The sequence below is a fragment of the Amphiura filiformis genome, chromosome 17 (genome assembly GCF_039555335.1).
Source record: "Amphiura filiformis chromosome 17, Afil_fr2py, whole genome shotgun sequence".
Lineage (NCBI taxonomy): Eukaryota > Metazoa > Echinodermata > Ophiuroidea > Amphilepidida > Amphiuridae > Amphiura > Amphiura filiformis.
The window spans coordinates 4182295-4201153 of record NC_092644.1 but is presented as its reverse complement, the minus strand read 5'-3'; the positions used below and the strand labels follow the sequence as shown (position 1 = coordinate 4201153).

General features: G+C 36.4%; 1 long non-coding RNA gene across 2 annotated transcripts; it reads right to left on the bottom strand.

Moving 5' to 3' along the window:
• Positions 1–563: 563 nt before the first annotated feature.
• Positions 564–8441, bottom strand: LOC140136818 (uncharacterized). Of its 2 annotated transcripts, none has more exons than XR_011856771.1 (4): positions 8421–8441; positions 7401–7453; positions 3759–3828; positions 564–2069 (listed from the first exon to the last, which is right to left on the bottom strand). It is a non-coding gene; the product is annotated as an uncharacterized lncRNA (long non-coding RNA). The 2 variants fall into 2 exon arrangements; XR_011856770.1 differs by lacking the exon at positions 8421–8441 and adding an exon at positions 8277–8295.
• Positions 8442–18859: the final 10418 nt, after the last annotated feature.

The following is an 18859-nucleotide window of genomic DNA, read 5'->3' as shown; positions in this document are numbered from 1 at the left end:
TTGATCCCAATATATTTGTAAGTGCAATCTGGGATTATATGACATCAATCTAGATGATTATGCAGTTTTTAATGGTATTAACAAAGATCGTCCCACCACCAGATTTTTCTCTGATCCTTTGTTGCTAGTAAATCAGCTTTCTAAAACTGAGTGCCACAAGAGGGGCTTTTTTCAGCGTATGGTGCCCATTTGGAACCAACTCCCTAGTATAATCAGATCTACAAATTCTGTTGCTTCATTTAAGCAACCAGTTTTGGAGTTTTATCAGTCCAAATTTGCTCGCACCTTTGATGCAACTTCTGTTTGCACTTGGACCTCTTTTTGTAATTGTCCAAATTGCAGGCAAATGTAACTTAACCTGCATTTCCCCCTCTAATATATATTTCCCTTCCCTTCTTTTTTGGTTTTGGTGGGGCGGTCTTTGAGGTGCCTGGTACCTGTTCGCTCCAGCCATTCACTGGACTTTTTAAAACAAATATTGTTCCTTTCATAATATTGTGTAATTGTTGATGTAACTTATGTGCAATATTATATATTTTCTGCGCCAGTGATAAAGTGTAATAAATATTTTTATTTTAAATTGTGTATTATTTTTTGTCATGATCCGATGGTCGTGTATATTTGTTTCCATGCATGGTAATGATGTAACGGACTTCAAGTACTGAAGATTAATCACACATGTCTTTCAAAAATAACACGCGTAGTGTGGGTCTGAAATAATCAGTGGGTCCTAAAGATGATCTTGATACGTTTGTTCGCGAATTCCAAAATTATGCGCATTATACCGATGCCAAAATCTCTTGATGATTATGCCTCTGATATTATGTTGTGGGGTAGCCAGGCTAAGAAGACAGACGCTGAGCTTATGTCAATTTTTATTTTATTGCCAAAAGTGCGTGCTTTTGTATTTTTGAAACAGCCAGAATCGTTCACAGCTGCCCTTGAAGCAGCGAGACTGGTCATTTCAGTAGAGCGGTCGGCAAAAATTAGCCCGCAAATGAGTCTCTTATTTCACATCATCAAACAGCCTCTCCTCTGTTGATCCTACGTCTTCGGGCTTAGACAAAAGAGGATTCTCTTCGAATATTGTCGCGCCAAGCTGCATTGATTGGTCGGTAATTGAAGTCGCTTACACAAACGGTAAGAATACGCACGTGGTATATAGAATGCTCGTCTGACCCAGGATCGGTACAAGTGAACTCCCACAAAATGTGGTTCTTGAGTTATGTTGTGAAGAGGGCTGAAACAACAACACTTTTGTAAAACGTATATAACTCATTAACAACAATAAATCAAGCAAGTTTCAAAGTATTTGATTTGTAGACTGAACTTTTGCAAAACATCAAAGTGTTATTTTTCAATAATATATTGATTTAGATCATGAAAATCGAATAGTATTTGGTTGCTTCGACCAACAATACCTCGTCTACCCTTAACACTATTTAAATGGATAAACGTGTCAATCAAAAAGTATAATTAGGAAACTGAATCAGGAGGTATGCAAAAACAGAAAAGGTCCAATGTATCCGGAGTCCGGATTATCAGTAAAACATACAAAAGGCCCATTGTATCCGGATTATCTGTAAAACATAGAAAGGCCCATTGTATTCGGATATCTGGATTATCTGTAAAAAAATACAAAAGGCCCATTGTATCCGGATTTCGGAATTCTGCATTATCTCTATAATACATGTACATTTTTCAAAAGAAAATTTGCGTCACAATTATACTACCCATTTCTTTATACTGGGCTCAAAATGCAATGATACATTAAACATTCTTTATGGCTCTTGGCTGAGTGTCATTAGTATTAGGAGCCTTAGTGTTAGTAGCATTGAATGTAACATCGATGAAGCCATAATTTTTTAAACTAACAGTGTTTTCCTTAATGTTAGAGTCTTTGATACAGTTTCGAGTCTTGCGGCAACAAATCACTATTGATAGAAGAAGCAGGACTGATGAAGCCACGAGTATCCACATGCATTCTGGTGTAATTGGCATGGCTGGTGCAGTTGCATAGGGAGCACTTGTAGAGCTTATCGTCGTTGAGTCAGTCATCTGGTCCAAATCTGTGGTATTTATGAAGAAAAGTTTAAAACGAAATTATTTATAAATATTTAATTTATTAAAAAGAATTACGCATTGTGCAGCAATAACAGTTGTTATTTTTTTATATTTACATGGGTTTATTTGAAACAAGCTCATATTGACCATAAAAACGAATAAAACATCCGTCTCTCAACACGCGATATTCAAATTCCCGGGCTCCGAAATTGTCTGATGTAATGACGTTCCAGTAATAGAGGGTATGCAATACTACGTCACTCATGACAGAGTCATCCTCATTTAAATAAAGTTCTGTCCTCCGTAAGGTACCACAGGGCAATTCGCATGATAATACAATAAAACAGAGAATAGGTATGAATGGTTGTGGAATCGATCTAGAGACCTGTCCCTCTGTCATCTTAAGCTATCTTAGAACTGTTCTCCAACATGTCTGCCATTTCAATTGTTATACCGTTCCGGTTGGTTTATTGCATAGGGTCTATACAATGACGCGACGGCTGACGACAATTGCGCACAAATAACCATGATGTCATTGCCCTAGACAGTCGGAGCCTGGGAATTTTTAATACTGCGTGTTCAGTGGCGGCTGTTTTTATTCATTTTTATGGTAAATATGAATATGAGTTTGTTTTAGATAAACCCATCTGATTGATAATTTATTTTCCAACATACACTAAGCCAAAAAAGAAACTTATAATTTTCCACAAGGTCATATCTTAAAATCCTTTCCATCAAAATTAACCAAAATTACAAAAAAATTACAATTTCGACATAATGTTATACTAAGACATTAAGTCCCCGTAACTCCACGTTAAACGGCCAAATAGCCAGCGGGGTTTCTTTCACTTTCGCACTTGAGCAAAAGAGTCTTTAAAATCGAAAACAACCTGATCAGTGCAGTGCTCAGAAGCGTTGCCAGCTGGGGTGGGAAGACAGGGGCAAAATGAGAGAGCAAATCGGGAAGGTAAAGGAAAAAACTGACAAGGAGCCCGTTTTCCACCAAATCCCAATCATGGGCCAAAATAGTGTACAATACCAAATTTGTGCGCCATTTTTGGAAGTTTGAAGACTTCACATTCACAGTTTCTCTTTTAAAACCGGTATAATATATTACACAGATAATACTGGTTCAATTATGATGCAACCGGGAATTTTTCTTCTTCTTCTTTTTTCCGTCTTTTCACCCGATTATGATGCAACCGGGAATTGTTCTTCTTCTTCCCCCCCCCCCCCTCCACCAAGAAAGCTGGCTATAATTGAAGACCGAATTAAAAATACTAGTTTGCGTCTGACGTCAAGGTGCGGCATGATTGGTTGCTGACCTGTGCAGCACAGCACTAGCCTCAGGTCTAGTTGACAGGACGTCATACGCAAACTAGTCTTTTTAATCTGATCTGATCTGATCTGGAATAATTTACCGTCATCTGTGCGAAGTGCTCAAACAGTCTCTGCCTTTAAAAAAAGGCCTCAAAACCCACCTGTTTCCGCAAACATAATTTTGCTTGCTTCATTTTTCTTTTGTTTTTCAATTGTTTCTTGTATATATTTTGCGTATGTTTTGGTTTTTCACGCTGTGATCTTATGAAATGGCGTGTAACAAAAGCTCTCATGTATGTATGTATTTAATTCGGTCTTCAATTATACACCCTGAATATGCATATAGGCATTATAATACATAATGATTAAATCACCTGTACGATAAGCGAAGGCTCCAGAAAGTAAGCAAAGCAACACGACGGCTATCTTGAGATTCATTGCAACCTGCAACAACCAACAGAAAAACAGTGTAAAGGGATTGGGCTGGAAAGGCAGGTGGGTCAGGGGTGAAAAATATTGTTGCCTTTTTGACAAGACATGTGTATTATTTTGTGAATTTTGATTGACAAAATAGCAAGTAGAAATAGACATTTCCAAGCTTGCAAAATCACTTCGAAATGTCTGCATTGACGAGATTCATTAAGGCATATGCCGTTTTCCAAAGTTGGAAGTAGTTACCATGATTATTTCTTTGGAGTGTTCAACATACCAGGGCAAAGTTCTCGAAAATCGCCGCACATGAAATTTATGATATCGTGGCTGTAAAAAAAGTGACGAGAAATGCAATTTTTTCAACATTACTGTAGTTTGGTTATCGAAACCTTTTACCTATGGCTTAAAAATTATTAGGTTTCGGTGAAATAATGTCGCTAGTTTAAAATACAAAATAGAAAATAGAAGCATTTGAACCAATTCGTTTTTGCCAGGTGTGTGAAGTGAATTCATATGAAAAGGTTTGGCTTCAAACGATTATCTTATAAATGCATCTACGCACAGTTCCCACCTCGATGCACCCGAGTACGCAGATTTTTCCAAGCACATACTACACAGTTAAGTGCATAGCATCATAAGAGCTGTGTTAGATCTAACTGTAGTGGAAAATACGGCATCTGTGATTGGTTTTTGTCGAAACCCCAAATGTTCCCTTTATCCAATCAGAGAATTTCTTACATCAAACGAAAGCTAACACTTCCCGCTAAATACACCTTTTTTCATTGCGTCCAGATGATGCAATTTAATGTTTAGGCCTATAACAACGCGAATGTGAAAAAGCTGTTGGAAAAAACCTATTCAAGCACATTATTTTTGATCAAGATGTAGGTTGTAAAAGTCCAGAAAGTTACAAAATTCTTCCAAATTTTATGTCATTAAATGAAATAGCACACTTATATCTGATATTGTCCATATACTAGCTTCCATTTCAATGAGCAATGGGCAATTCTCTTTATTGCCAATCGTGTGCAAAAAGTTATACTATTTCGCCTGTTTTGTCATACGGTTGTAAATTCAATGAACTATGGCTTTGCTAAAAAAAAGCGCTTGCAAATTGATATGTAAAAAAAGGCATAGTGCTTGAATGTAGTCAAAAATGGTAACAAATGTTTCCCTTTGGCTCAGATTAATAAACCGATTACTAGAATAAGATTCCTTTAGATCTTTACCTTTAAAGGAGGATTTCGTGATCCTAGCATCCTCTTTTCGCCAGCGTTAGCTGGCTATGATCTAATTCGGAGATCGTCTTTGTTTGCTAAAGAGATTACGGGGTACTAGCATTGGTTTGAATTACTTTGCGGAACTTTTTATGGTAAAAATATATAATAGACCTGTTATTGGATTTGTAAGAAAAAGAAAGTATGTTTTGCCGTTTCAACGAATGAAAACGAGTGAGAATTTCAAAAGTTATGGTTTGAAGGAAATATGACATTAAAAGTTCATGCCAGGCCTATAATAGTTTCCACAGCATATCAACGAAAGAAAATTATAGAATCCTTGTTATCAGGCGTTCTTAGATTTACATTCGCAGACCTCCTGGAGATCAGCACAGCATGAGATGTGAGTGTATTGATAACATGATTAAAACCTTTATGGACGTAAAAGTCAAAGTAAAAATATCCTATAATCTGTATCGTTTTATGGATACAAATGACTCAAAATGTCATTTATGAAATAATTTATATCTTAAACATCAGTTTTGTCTTTTCAACGGGAAAAATTCGATGCAATTTCAGGGCCTATTTTTGATATGGGTATAATTTATATACATGTAGGCCAATTCCTATTATAATTGAACAATATCAGTCTTTATACATTTTATAATGTGCTATATTAAGTATAAAATTGCGAATTAATATAAAATTAATGTGCATGTATAAGGCAAGTAGGATGGCAGTTTTTAGCCAATTAACTAAAAACTGCATTTCTTTATATTAATAATGAGCTAAGGGTAGCCTAAAAGGCAGAAAAGACAAAAAGACACAATTTGGAGTAATTAATTGACAGGAAGTTATAGGAGTTGTTTGGTTTGCTGTTTCTGTGTGCATGTTCTCATCATTGATGGTTTGGTGGACTGTCATGAAACATGTGCATGTTCTCATCATTGATGGTTTGGTGGACTGTCATGAAACATGTGCATGTTCTCATCATTGATGGTTTGGTGGACTGTCATGAAACATGTGCATGTTCTCATCATTGATGGTTTGGTGGACTGTCATGAAACATGATGGATCATAAAAAAGAGTGATCCTAAAAATGCCACCACCCAAACTAATTACAAGGCATCTTCTGCATTGAAGCTGGCTTTCCCTTTAAAGGGAATTTTTATTATGACATTTTTCAGTACATATCCACGAAAAAAGCCTATTCCCAAAATTTCAGTTGATTCCGATTTTGCGTTTGCGAGTTATGCCTGATTATGTGTATTACACGGCTCCATAGACAATGCGTTGTAATTTCGTTCTGGTGCACCAGAACGAAATTCAAATTTCATGATATCCTTGCAAAACGAATTAATCTGCAAGAAATATTTTGTACATAAACATTATGTAGCCAGAGGGTTCCAGTGATATAAAAATCTCAACTTTTTTTGAGAAAAGTGGGGGGATGAGGCTGTGGATCACGAAATGCCCTTTAAGATGCACTGTGATTTTTTTTTTTTTAATTTATTTCCAGAAATAGATCACTTTAGGGGGCTAAAATTTATGGACAGAAAATAGCAAAATTTAGCGTATACATCTTTAAATTGTCCCTGAGTGCATGGGCTCAATCTCCCCTCAATCTCCTATACACAGTGGCGTAGCTTATGGGCGAGGGAGGACGCGTACCGACACCGTGGGGGGGGGGGGTGGGGGTTGCCGAATCGGCTAATTCAGCGCGCCAAAGTGGAGAGGAGCATACATGTTTCAAGACCAATTCAACTGGATTACAAACCAAATTAGTGGTATTTGTTCAAATTTTACAAATGTTTTTGAAATTGGGGCGGATGGTTTTTACCATCAAAATTATAAGGTTGTCTAGGTGGTCATCAATTCATACCTACATTGGAAAATCTGAGTCGAAAAGCCGCGTCTTAAGTCATGACTCGGTTTACAAGTTTGACTGGTACTGTAGATACAGGGCGAGTCAAAATGAAGTAAACTCATGTTTGTGGCGCTTTTGTACGAACTCTAGAAGGAATCCGCTGTAATAAAGACCGTTGAAAAGAGCAGATTCGGAACGGCAAAATTACAACAATTCTTTTTTTAGCCGTTCAGAATCTGCTCTTTTCAATGATCTTTTCACTTACCATGCTTACAGCGGATTACTTCTAGATTTCGTACAAAAGCGCCACAAACATGAGTTTACTATATTGTGACTCACATATGCAATGTGGCGATGAATGTAGGTTCCATTTTGCCATTCGCCTCCCCTATATCAATCAAAATAGGCCTATATAGATACCATGCCAATTTTACCTACTATTTGTATAGTGTACGTGGCAAGCTCTTTTATGAAAAATAAGTAAAATCGTGAAAACTTACCATCAAAATAATATCCAGTCTGGTATACAAATGCTACTGATCATAAGTGATCTCTGCGATAAAAAAAAAAAAGAAAAGAAAAAGACAAACACCGGACCATTGTATAATAGGCTAATATCGTTTTGCTGGTTTCATTCGATCTCCGTGAACAACATATTTGCATTATACCAAAATGTTATATAATTAAAGCCAAACAGAAACGTGGTACCAAACCAACGAGTTGGATGTTAAAATCATTCATGTGACCGATGGTTCACCAGGCCAGGAAAGTGCCAGATGAAGTAATACTCATACTAGAAAAAGGTATCGGCATTTGAACAACTTAATTTGAGTAATTTGTCTCAAAGCCCTTCCCAAGTAGAAAACCTAATGCTAAAATTGCGGGTTTGTTGTTTTCATTTAAAATTATTACTATTTACTTTATTATACTTATCATTATTATACTAAGGTCTAATACTTAGTATGCTGTTAAGGTGGTACTACACCCCTTGATAAATTTGTGACTATTTTTGCATTTTTCTCAAAACAATAATAACACACTGCACTGGTAACAAAAGTTATGTCTATCATAGGGGAAAGGAATCCAGTTACTACAAGTACTACACTGGAATTTCAGTGACTCAAGAAAAGCGGTACGTTATTTATGATAAGAAAAGAGGTACCGCTAGAATGTACCACATTTCTTAACATAATAATGAACCACTTTTCCTGAATCACTGAAATTTCAGTGAAGTATTGGATTCTTGCCCCTATAATATACACTAAGCCAAAAAAGAAACTTATAATTTTCACAAGGTCGTGTCTTAAAATCCTGTCCATCAAAATTAACCAAAATTACACACAGGATTGCCTCAATACTCTACTCTAAACACATACCAGTAATCAAGCAGTTGTCCAACTGACACAATAGCAAAATGCACTGATATGGAACAGCTTCCTGGACCACATTCGTAGCCCTATTGGCACCCAGCAAACGAAATCTGTGAGAACGGCATCTTGAATCACAGGTCACAAACTTACCAACAGATACAAACAGATCACAAACTGACCAGGATCATCATGTCACATGTCCAAACAAAATTTAGTAACGGGTATGTCCACCGTGCGCTTGTACGCATGCAGTGCACCTGCTTCTCATGCTTCCAACCAAGTTCCTGACGATATCTTGGGGAAGATTGCCCCATGCTTCCCGTTACTAAAGGACTTCATTATTTGTTTGAACATGTGGCATGATGATCCTGGTAAGTTTGTTTTGACTCTCTTTAATGTTTTTTAACTTAATGTTGTTAAAATTGTTTGCTGTGACCTGTGATTCAAGATGCCATTCTCACAGATTTCTTTTGCTGGGTGCCAATAGGGCTGTGAATGTGGTCCAGGAAGTTGTTCCATGTCAGTGTATTTTGCTATTGTGTCAGTTGGACAACTGCTTGGTTACTGACATTTGTTTAGAGTAGAGTATTGAGGCAATCCTGTGTGTAATTTTAGTTAATTTTGTTGGACAGGATTTTAAGATATGACCTCACGGTGAAAAATTTTATAAGTTTCTTTTGTGGCTTAGTGTACATAATTTTGTTACCAGTGTGTAGGCCTAGTTATTTTTTAAGAAAAATGCAACATTAGTCACAAAATTTATCAGGGCGTGTACATGTAGTAGGGGACTTAATGTGGCCCAAAACACATTGGGCTTTAAAAAAAATTAGTTGACTTGCCTTTTTTTAAGTGTCATATTTTGGTTTATAAACAAAATAGGGCCTATGTGTTTTATTAGTTAACTGCGGTATAAACGCTAAAATTGTCAATTACTCGCAAATTCTGACTCGTTTTCTGCACTTGTTTGGTTCAGTAATTTCGGCAGCAGCGCAAACGTATTAGACCCCGTCAGTTATATGCCTACGTGTAAGGTGTCTATTATAAGGGTTATTCACAGCGCGGGGTTTAAACTTGGCATCTTGTATAGACAGCTCTGCATTCCCTTTTTGATAAACAATTCATATTCCATGCATAAAACACAACACATCCCCAGTGACTGCCCTGCCCAGAGAATTTATTTTCTCATGGATAGCTAGCTGTTGGTTCAGAACAGATTGGTGGATTTTCCGTGGTCAGAGGGATTGGAGGATGATAAATATTATTAAAATGGTCTACTACAGTAGACTAGGCATCTTGTGACAACCATGAAAGTTTCACTGAATAACAGGGAAATATGGGACAGAAATTGTCGCGTTTCATGCACTGATTTGAATCATATTTTCCATAGTATTTGTGATAAATAGGCCTACTCGCTTGAAGATGTTGAGTTCCAGAAAGTTTCTTGGAGGAATTGAAAAAGTTGGACCATCCTTATATTTGGGGACGCATCCCCACGGATTTAGTATGCCTCCCACGGGATCTCCCCGTGGTTCGCCAGTATAGACGGTATAAAGCCAACATAACATAATAGCGTTTTCCCATGTTTCATAACTAAATCTCTTGCCTTAAAAAGTGATTCAAGTGAGATCCGCGTAAGTTAAAGATAGGGCAAGGGTCACATTTTATTTTAAGCCTGGTATATGCTCCAAGTTTATATTGTTACATGAATAATCATTATACAACATGATCCCCCTAGTCATGCACGTATCGAAGTTTAGAGCCAGAGGAAGGGGGAAACAACGCGGGGGGGGGGGGTATAATAATATATAAACGAAAATTGGTGCGAAGCGGTCATCGCGTCGCGCTTGCACGCAGGTAGAGGGATGTGCCCCTTGAGAAGTGAGAAACTTAGTGCAAAATGACCATTTTGGCACTATTATTGTGTACTATTTTAGTTTGAAAAAGCCGAAAATTTCTGAAATGCCGGCTCATGAGGCCTTTCGTGGACAAGATTTTCCTATGGCCTCTTAAACATAAAGTGGCGGTGTCGAAAGCAGAAGCCAAAACGGCCGCTTATTTATCCATTACGCAGGGGTGTGTCTAGTCTGAGGGGATGCAGAAGTGAGAAAAATGAAGGCCTAATTGAAGCCATTTGGTGGACCATTTTGGCACTATTATTGTGTCCAATTTTAGTTTGAAAAAGCCAAAAATTTGTGAAATGACGGTCCTCCGTTCATGGACAAGATTTAGTTATAGATTGGCGGCGTTTAACTGTGAAAGTTCTGAATATGAGAAAATTCTGCCCGAAATTTTCCCATTGAAAACTGTAATGGGCAATTCCCAGTAAACACAAAACGTTTTCGACATTATTCACAAAAGCGCATAACCCTTATAAAAGGTATAAAACGTTTTCATAACATTTTTTGATAACTTATTGTAAATATTCTAACATAATGTTATTTAAGTGTTAACAAAATATTTGGCAAAAAATGTTTGCGAAAAATATTTTATAATAACATTTTGACATTTTATATGGTAATGTGTTTTCATGCACAACGTTTTAAAAACGTTTTCATGACCTTTAACGTTTTTACCAAACACAAAATAGGCCTATAGCCTGTTTGAAACGTTTTAAAAGTGTTTTGTGTTTGCTGGGTTTGTGGTATTGAACCTGTAGTTTATAGGACCTCATTGGCGGCACATGATAGGGTATAAAGTACACTGATCAATTATGTCTTTTGTTTGGAGCAAATCGGACATACGGTTTCCGTAATACATCAATTTAGATTTTCTTTGTATCCTATTGTTTTTGTCAATAATCAATATAGTTATTGACATATTTTGAAAACCGTATGTCCGATTTGCTTCAAACAAAAGGCATATTGATAAGTGTGCTTTGCTCTAGGGTCAGTCCATGTCGAAACAGATTGAGTGTACACCCACCCTCTTGGATTTTGCTCTCCTTTGGCTCAGGGGGACCTTTCATGGATCCCTAGGTGAGGTCACAAGAAAAAAATTCAAATTCCATTTCGTTTGCGCATGGCGGGCAATCAAAGTTTGGCGACCTCGACCAAAATTGTGAATTTAAGGGTCCAAATGACAAAGTGCTCTCTTTGAGGGGCACTTTCTTCTTAATTGAATCAGTTGTGATCCTCTTTTTGAATGTGGTCACTCACTGGCTGTGTCTGAAATACCTAATGCCAAAAAAGATAGATTTGAATTTAGTTGGGATTTCAGAGGGGTCAAAATCAGCACTTCGTACTGTTCAATCAAATTATCTTGATTTTGAAGGACCCATGATAATGTCACAGTGCACTTATAGGTCCTAATTATGTTCAGAATGGATTAACCATATGCCAATGTCTATGAGCAATTCAAAAAAGAGAAATTTCTAGACCCCTACAGAATTTTAGGCCACCCCTAAAGTGGTTCAGCCACAAATGGCACTTAAAGTCGGCAAATTTTGACCCCTAATAACTTTAGGTGTACACCAGATATGAATTTCTAGTCTTTTGCATCTGAAAGAATGTAGTTTAATGTTACTAGGAACATAAGATTTGTTTTGTATTTTTGTGTTTTAGTATTAAGTTGACGCTTTCAAAAATTGTCATTTTTGCCTAACATACCATGCATACAGGATACGGTACAAAATGCCAATTTTAGTATGATATTTTTTTATATTTTTGATCACTTTATAGCCATTTGTATTATTTATCCTGATATTTCAAGTTGCTCTTGAGTCAAGTAATAAGAAAAACTACTTTCTAATCCTCTGTATGGATTTTTAAGGGGTCAAAATGTACTTCCTGGCAACGATGCACATGCAAAGTACAGGTTATGGGGGTCAAATTTTCAGAATGCTCCCAATTATGTCAAGTTATATATCAAATTACTCGTATGGTCATGAGGATTCCAAAATGTATAGTTTGTTATGTGTCAGACCTTTCAGGAGGGCGCTATGACGAAAAAATGATCATAGGTCAACGACCTTTTGGAAAGTATCAAAACACAAAACATACAAAACAAATCTTATGATACAAGTAACATTAGACTACATTCTTTCAGATGCAAAAGACTAGAAATTCATATCTGGTGTACACCTAAAGTTATTAGGTGTCAAAATTTGCCAATTTTAAGCGCCATTTGTGACTGAACCACTTTAGGGCGGCCTAAAATTCTGTAGAGGGTCTAGAAATTTCTCTTTTTTTGAATTGCTCATAGACATTGGCACATGGTTAATCCATTCTGAACATAACTAGGACCTATAAGTGCACTGTGGCATTATCATGGGTCCTTCAAAATCAAAGATAATTTGATTGAACAGTATGAAGTGCTGATTTTGACCCGCTCTGAAATCCCAACGAAATTCCGAAATCAATCTTTTTTGGCATTAGGCATTTCAGACACAGCCAGTGAGTGACCACATTCAAAAAGAGGGTCACAACTGATTTAATTAAGAAGAAAATGCCTCTCAAAGAGAGCGCTTTGTCATTTGGACACCTTAAATTCCCAATTTTGGTCAAGGTCGCCAAACTTAGATGGCCCGCCATTCGGAAACGAAATGGAATTTGAATTTTTTTCTTGTGACCTCACCTAGGGGTCCATGAAAGGTACCCCTGAGCCAAAGGAGAGCATAATCCAAGAGGGTGGGTGTACACTCAGTCTGTTTTGACATGGACTGACCCTCTACTCAATTAATCTGTTTAAAACATGCTTAGAGCACTTCCATAAGGCCTCCAATACCACCTTAACATGCAGGAGTCTCTACTCATGTTAAGGGATCTGGAATGAGCGTTTTGAGCGTTTCGACAGTATGAGCACATCAGACATATCAAATTGCATTCTGAATACGAAGAATGGCTTTCTGATATCAAATAATATTAATTTTTTGAAATTCACGATATATTACAAATTTTATGACAAATTATTAAAATTTGATATTTTTCACATTTTTTATATATAACAGTCCTCGAAGTAAATTTTATAAATCTAATGATTCTTAAAGTGGGATATAGCTGGGAGGAAAAGCCGACGATCAATTGAAAATTTTGACCTTTCATATTGAAGATATGGATTTTTTCCCCCAAAAGACCTATTTTTGTTGTTGGTGTTTTGGGGAAAAAAAATCCATATTTCAATACCAAAGGTTAAAATTTTCAATTGATCGCTGGCTTTTCATCCCACCTACATACACTTTAAGTATAAATCATCAGATTTATAAAGTTTACTTCGAGTACTGTTAAATATCAAAAATATCAATTTTAATCATTTGCCATAAAATGTGTATTTATACATTGCGAATTTCAAAAAAAAATCATAATTATTTGATATCAGAAGTACATTCTTCGTATTCAGAATGCAATTCGATATGTCTGATGTACTCTAATGTCCCACAATAAATACTGTCCAAACGTTCATACCCCATCCCTTAAAGGCCTTTACATTTACCGTACACTACATTACGCAATGACATGGGTACATTTTTCCATACAAATTTACTAGGTTTATTTCATGTGTCCAGAGTGATGTGTCATATTACTTTCTTTCCACCTTAAGGGGGTACTACACCCCTGGCCAATTCTGTGCCTATTTTTGCATTTTTCTCAAAAATTATAATGCATTGGTAACAAGATATGTATATTATAGGGGCAAGGGCGACAACTACTGCACTGAAAATTCAGCAACTCAAGGCAAGTAGTTATTGATTTATTGATCAAATATTGGTTTTCCCTCATTTTGACTGTAACTCCACAACTGTTGTCAGTGCTGAAATAAAATTTCCAGTGCAGTAGTTATAGTCCTTGCCCCTATAGTATAATATACATTTGTCACCAATGCGCTATATTTTTGAGAAAAATGCAAAAATAGGCACAAAATTGGACAGGGGTGTAGTACCCCCTTAACATAAATACAAAATGATCGCAGGTGAATACGGTTGTACATGTATTAATTATCATAACAAAATAAACAGATATACAACAAATTTGTCATCTGCATAATTTTTTTTTGGGGGGGGGGTCTTCAAAACATTTCGGCATATAGTCAAATAAAAAATGCATCTATTTGCATTACACAATTGGCACTGAAACGTAAAGCAAAACTAAACAATAACAAAAAGTGCGTTATCGTTTGGGGACTGCATGTATCAGGCAAGTTTCAAAGTATTTTTGAGCTTTCTTGAATCTTATTCTTAATCAATTTGATTAAAGAGGAAAAACAATTTGGTATTACTGATACTGCATACTTTTTCGAACAAAATATAATACCCCCAAATTTCATGTTTGAAATTTTGTAAAAAAAAACTCGTGAAATTGTCTTCATTGGCCCAAAATCCGGGCCTCACCTCAGGGAGAATAATGGGTATAACAGACCTGCCAACCTACCGAAGTCAGAAAGAGGGACATTGAGACCAAAACCTTGTACATGTACAAAAACCAGGTACCGACAAATTCGAAGTCTTCAGGTGTGCAATACTTTCAGAATTCAGAGAAGGTTTTGCAGGTCTAAATTTATCACAACGGACTAAAGAGAATGCTATAGCAAAATTTTAAAGTGAAATTTGCATCATTTTATGCTGTTCTTACATTTAAATTTGTCATCACTGAAATTTTCAGAAAGCAGAACTGTCCTTCTTTTTCACTTTGGAAAACCCCAAATGAGGGACAGTCCCTAAAAATGAGGGACAGTTGGCAGCTCTGGTATAATTTTCCTGCAAAATTGGTATGTTTCCAATTCAGATTCCCGTACGCATATTCCTACTCAACCTACAGTATATAGACTGGTTCTATTTTGGAAAAATCCTGTTCCATTTGACAAGTTTACATAAAGGTTGGTTATTTTGTTAAATCAACTATGCTGAATTCGAATCTGTTGTCTATCAAGCAGTAGGGCCTATTTTGAGCACATGACCCTCAAAAAGACCCCCAAATGGCCCACAAAAATTCCTTTTATTTCAGTGACGCTTTCAAGCGTGCCATGTTATTCATCTGGTCCCATGGATACCAGAAATGTAAAGTTTGTGCGTATGACCTATATGTGCACTTCTAACTTTTTAGGTCAACTTACTTGTTGTACAGGATTTTAAAACTCAAAGTTGCTCCAATTATTGAGGCAAACTGTTTGTTAAGATTAGAGGTTTCAGAAAAAGAATAGTTTGCACTATCTGCGATGTCTGGTTATGTTACAAATATAGCTTGACAGACAAAATATTTGAAATTTAAAAAAAGGTCATTACCAGCTTATATGCAAACTTGCCAAACGATGCTTATTAAAATATGTGCCTAATCCAAAATAGAACCAGTTTAAAACTGTTCCATATTTTAATATTGGATTAAGGGAAAACTTTCAAACTTCAGTTCTATAGTGTTGATTCAAAAAAATTAATGAATCATCATATAAAGCATGTTAAGACAATTCATATTGCATACAGTGGTGGCACTAGGAGGGGGCAAAGGGGGGGGGGCATTCCCCAATATTTTTTTGCACCCCCCCACTTTTGAGGCAAAAAAACCCAAATCACACAAATTTCCACTGTTTGCAGCAATTTTGTCCAAAATTGGTTGATTTTTCCCCCCTCCAATTCACTTTGCCCCCCAAAAAAAAAAAAAAAAAATTCCTGGTGCCACCACTGATAACATACATTATACAAAAAAGGAAGTTTATTACTGATGCAAAACAGTTTATCTTTAATTTACAATGAGTGAGAGTATGATATGTTTGTAACCTTTAGATGCCCTTTGAAACTGTTATGAAATTGTGTTTACTCCGTCAGTTCTGCATTGGGTAGTGAAATGGGTTTACCATATTTCGACATATTTCACATGTTTCAAGAACTGTATAACCTGTTGAGCTGAACATACATTTGAATTTCATAGATCTTTTGTGATAATTACAGTGAACCTCGTTAACACAAAAGCACAAAGTGATTTGAAGTCATAGATTTCATGCTGACGAGGTTTCCACTGTACTACTACTATGTGTTAATTCCTGGGGCTGGTATTTCAAGGTGAATATCATGAATATGCATGGACTCATCATCATGATCACAGCCCCAAATGCACCCTAAACAAGTAATTTTGCTCCTCTATTAAAAACAGATACTAAATAAAATTTTGGGACAAAAAAACGACAAAAGGGGACAAAAATTTGACTTTGCCCCCTCACACTGAAAGGCTGACTATACGCTGCTGTATCAGATGTAATTTATCATTACCTGCACTTTGACCATCTATTAAGCCGGTTTTCTAATCTGTGGTGTTTTACTCATTTTACTTGCTTGTTTTTTTTCTTCAAACAAGCTGTCAGCTTAGCATGATATCGACTTCAATATTCTTTATCACACTGCTTTTGATGTGAATTTTGAAAACTTATAGTTCAGGGTTTATACGTTTTGAACCATTGATGAATTCATTTCTAAACCCAATCAAAAAGCTATCCATGTCACACATAAATGTCAAATTTCAGGATCAACCCGGGGCAGCACATAACTTAGGAAGTTTTCCCCAAAAATATTTTTTCTTTCCCCTCCCCCACTTTTGAGGGAAAAAACCCAAAATTATGTTGATTTCCACTTGTTGATTTGTCGATTCCCCCCCTGAAATTCACTTTTCCCCCCTGAAAAAAATCATGGTGCCACCACTGATATGATACCATTATTCTGCTTGTCATCCCACCTTGCAAACAGTAGCGTAGCCAGCGGGGGGGGCAGAGTGCCCCCTGACAAAAAAAATTAAAGAAAAAGTGCCCTCTGACAAAAAATGAAAGAGAAAATCAGGAGGGCAAAGGAAAAGAAAAGGGCAAGGAGCCCTTTTCTAGCAAAATTCAGGGCTAAAATAGTGTAAAATACAAAAATTTTCAGCGCTACGCCAGCGCACATTGTAACAATAAAGCCCTTTTTAGCCGGATAATGGGCGAAAATAGTGTAAAATACCATTTTTTTTTGTGTTTTGCGCGCACATGATCGCAATAAGGCCCTTTTTGGGAAGCTCAAGACATACAGTCTCTATGTATTGTATGATGCAACTGCAGTTTTTTTTCGTCTGTGCCCCAAAAATTTTATTTTGCCCCCCCTGACCAAGAAAGCTGGCTACGCCCCTGCTTGCAAACATGTCAATCATGCAATCATAACACACATAAAACATACATTCAAAGTGCTCAATCTTGCACTGCACATTCCCAATTATTGCAATTTTGAAAAACATTGAGGGCATCCTCCTTAGCAAATGTTACAATATGGCTTTAATAAGTATGCTTCGGGCCCAAGGCCAATATGAAATATGAATAAACTGACCTAAACTTATAAATTTTGCATATCATTATATGTTATTGTATATTTTAAATGTACTACTATTACAAATCAAAGACATCAAAATGGAACCTAGCAAGATTACAAAATTAATTTCATAATTAGTTTGCAGCTTTATAATAATCTAGCATGCCTTCGGGCACTCAAAAGAGTCCCCATGGCTATATAGACCTTTTTCCCAGAAGTCACAGAAATGGTTTGCAGGTTTTTTCATCTCAAAACTAATTATCAGATTAAGGCCAGATTGTGTAATTATATATTAACTTATAGAAATTACAGGCATGGATTTTCATTGCACACTAGTGCACTTTTAATGTTTTGAATTTGATATGACACATTTCAGTTAAAACTGAAATGTGTCATATCAAATTCAAAACATTTTCCATTCGTGGACTTGATGAGATTAACAAAATATGTTCAATGATTCATTAAAAGATGTATTTCTGTTTATGAACTATTTGTGTTACTTTTATTAATATTTTACTGACTATATATGAACTTTTGCCAGTTTTTGCCCGTTTCGCCGCTTTAAACTAGATAAAAACAGCTTTTTGCAAGTTTTTGTCAGGCAAACTGGTTTCAGTCACCGAACCCTTGTTTAACAGATCAATCAATATTGAGTTGAGCATTCAAATCCTCCGCATCCAAATGCAAATTACCACACAAGTGTGATAAAAAATTGGATCGGTTGAGCCCATATTTATTGGTCGAGCTATGAGTTTTAAAATATTGGACGAGACGTAGTCGAGTCCAATATTTTACAACTCATAGCGAGACCAATAAATATTGGGCGTAAAACATCCAATTTTATCATTATTATGTTTTGGATCCAATATTATCACAACTTGGATCCATCAAAACATAATAATGTCTGATATTGCACGACAAGCTCCGTCCGGCAGGTCATGGTCATCGTGGTATATGCATTATGTTTAGTGCTGTAATCGATTGTCGTAAGTATCGATAGTCGGAAAATACATAGACTTCCGACATGTCGAAACACTCAATGTCAGTATCGATACACAAACGACATGGCACACATGCTTAGATTATCTCAAATCAGGTCTCAAATTACCTTCAAATACTCAAATTACCGTCTCCCAATTCCAAGGTGAGCTTTACATCTAGAATACATGCATCATACACTTGTTGTTAACTTGTTTCTGGAACTTACTGATAATAAAATTGGCAAACTCAAATCCGTGTTTCAAACTGTGTGAGTATCGATAATAGTATCGACATGTCGGATGTTTGCCTCCCGACATATCGATACCCAGAAAGCTTATCGATTACAGCACTAATTATG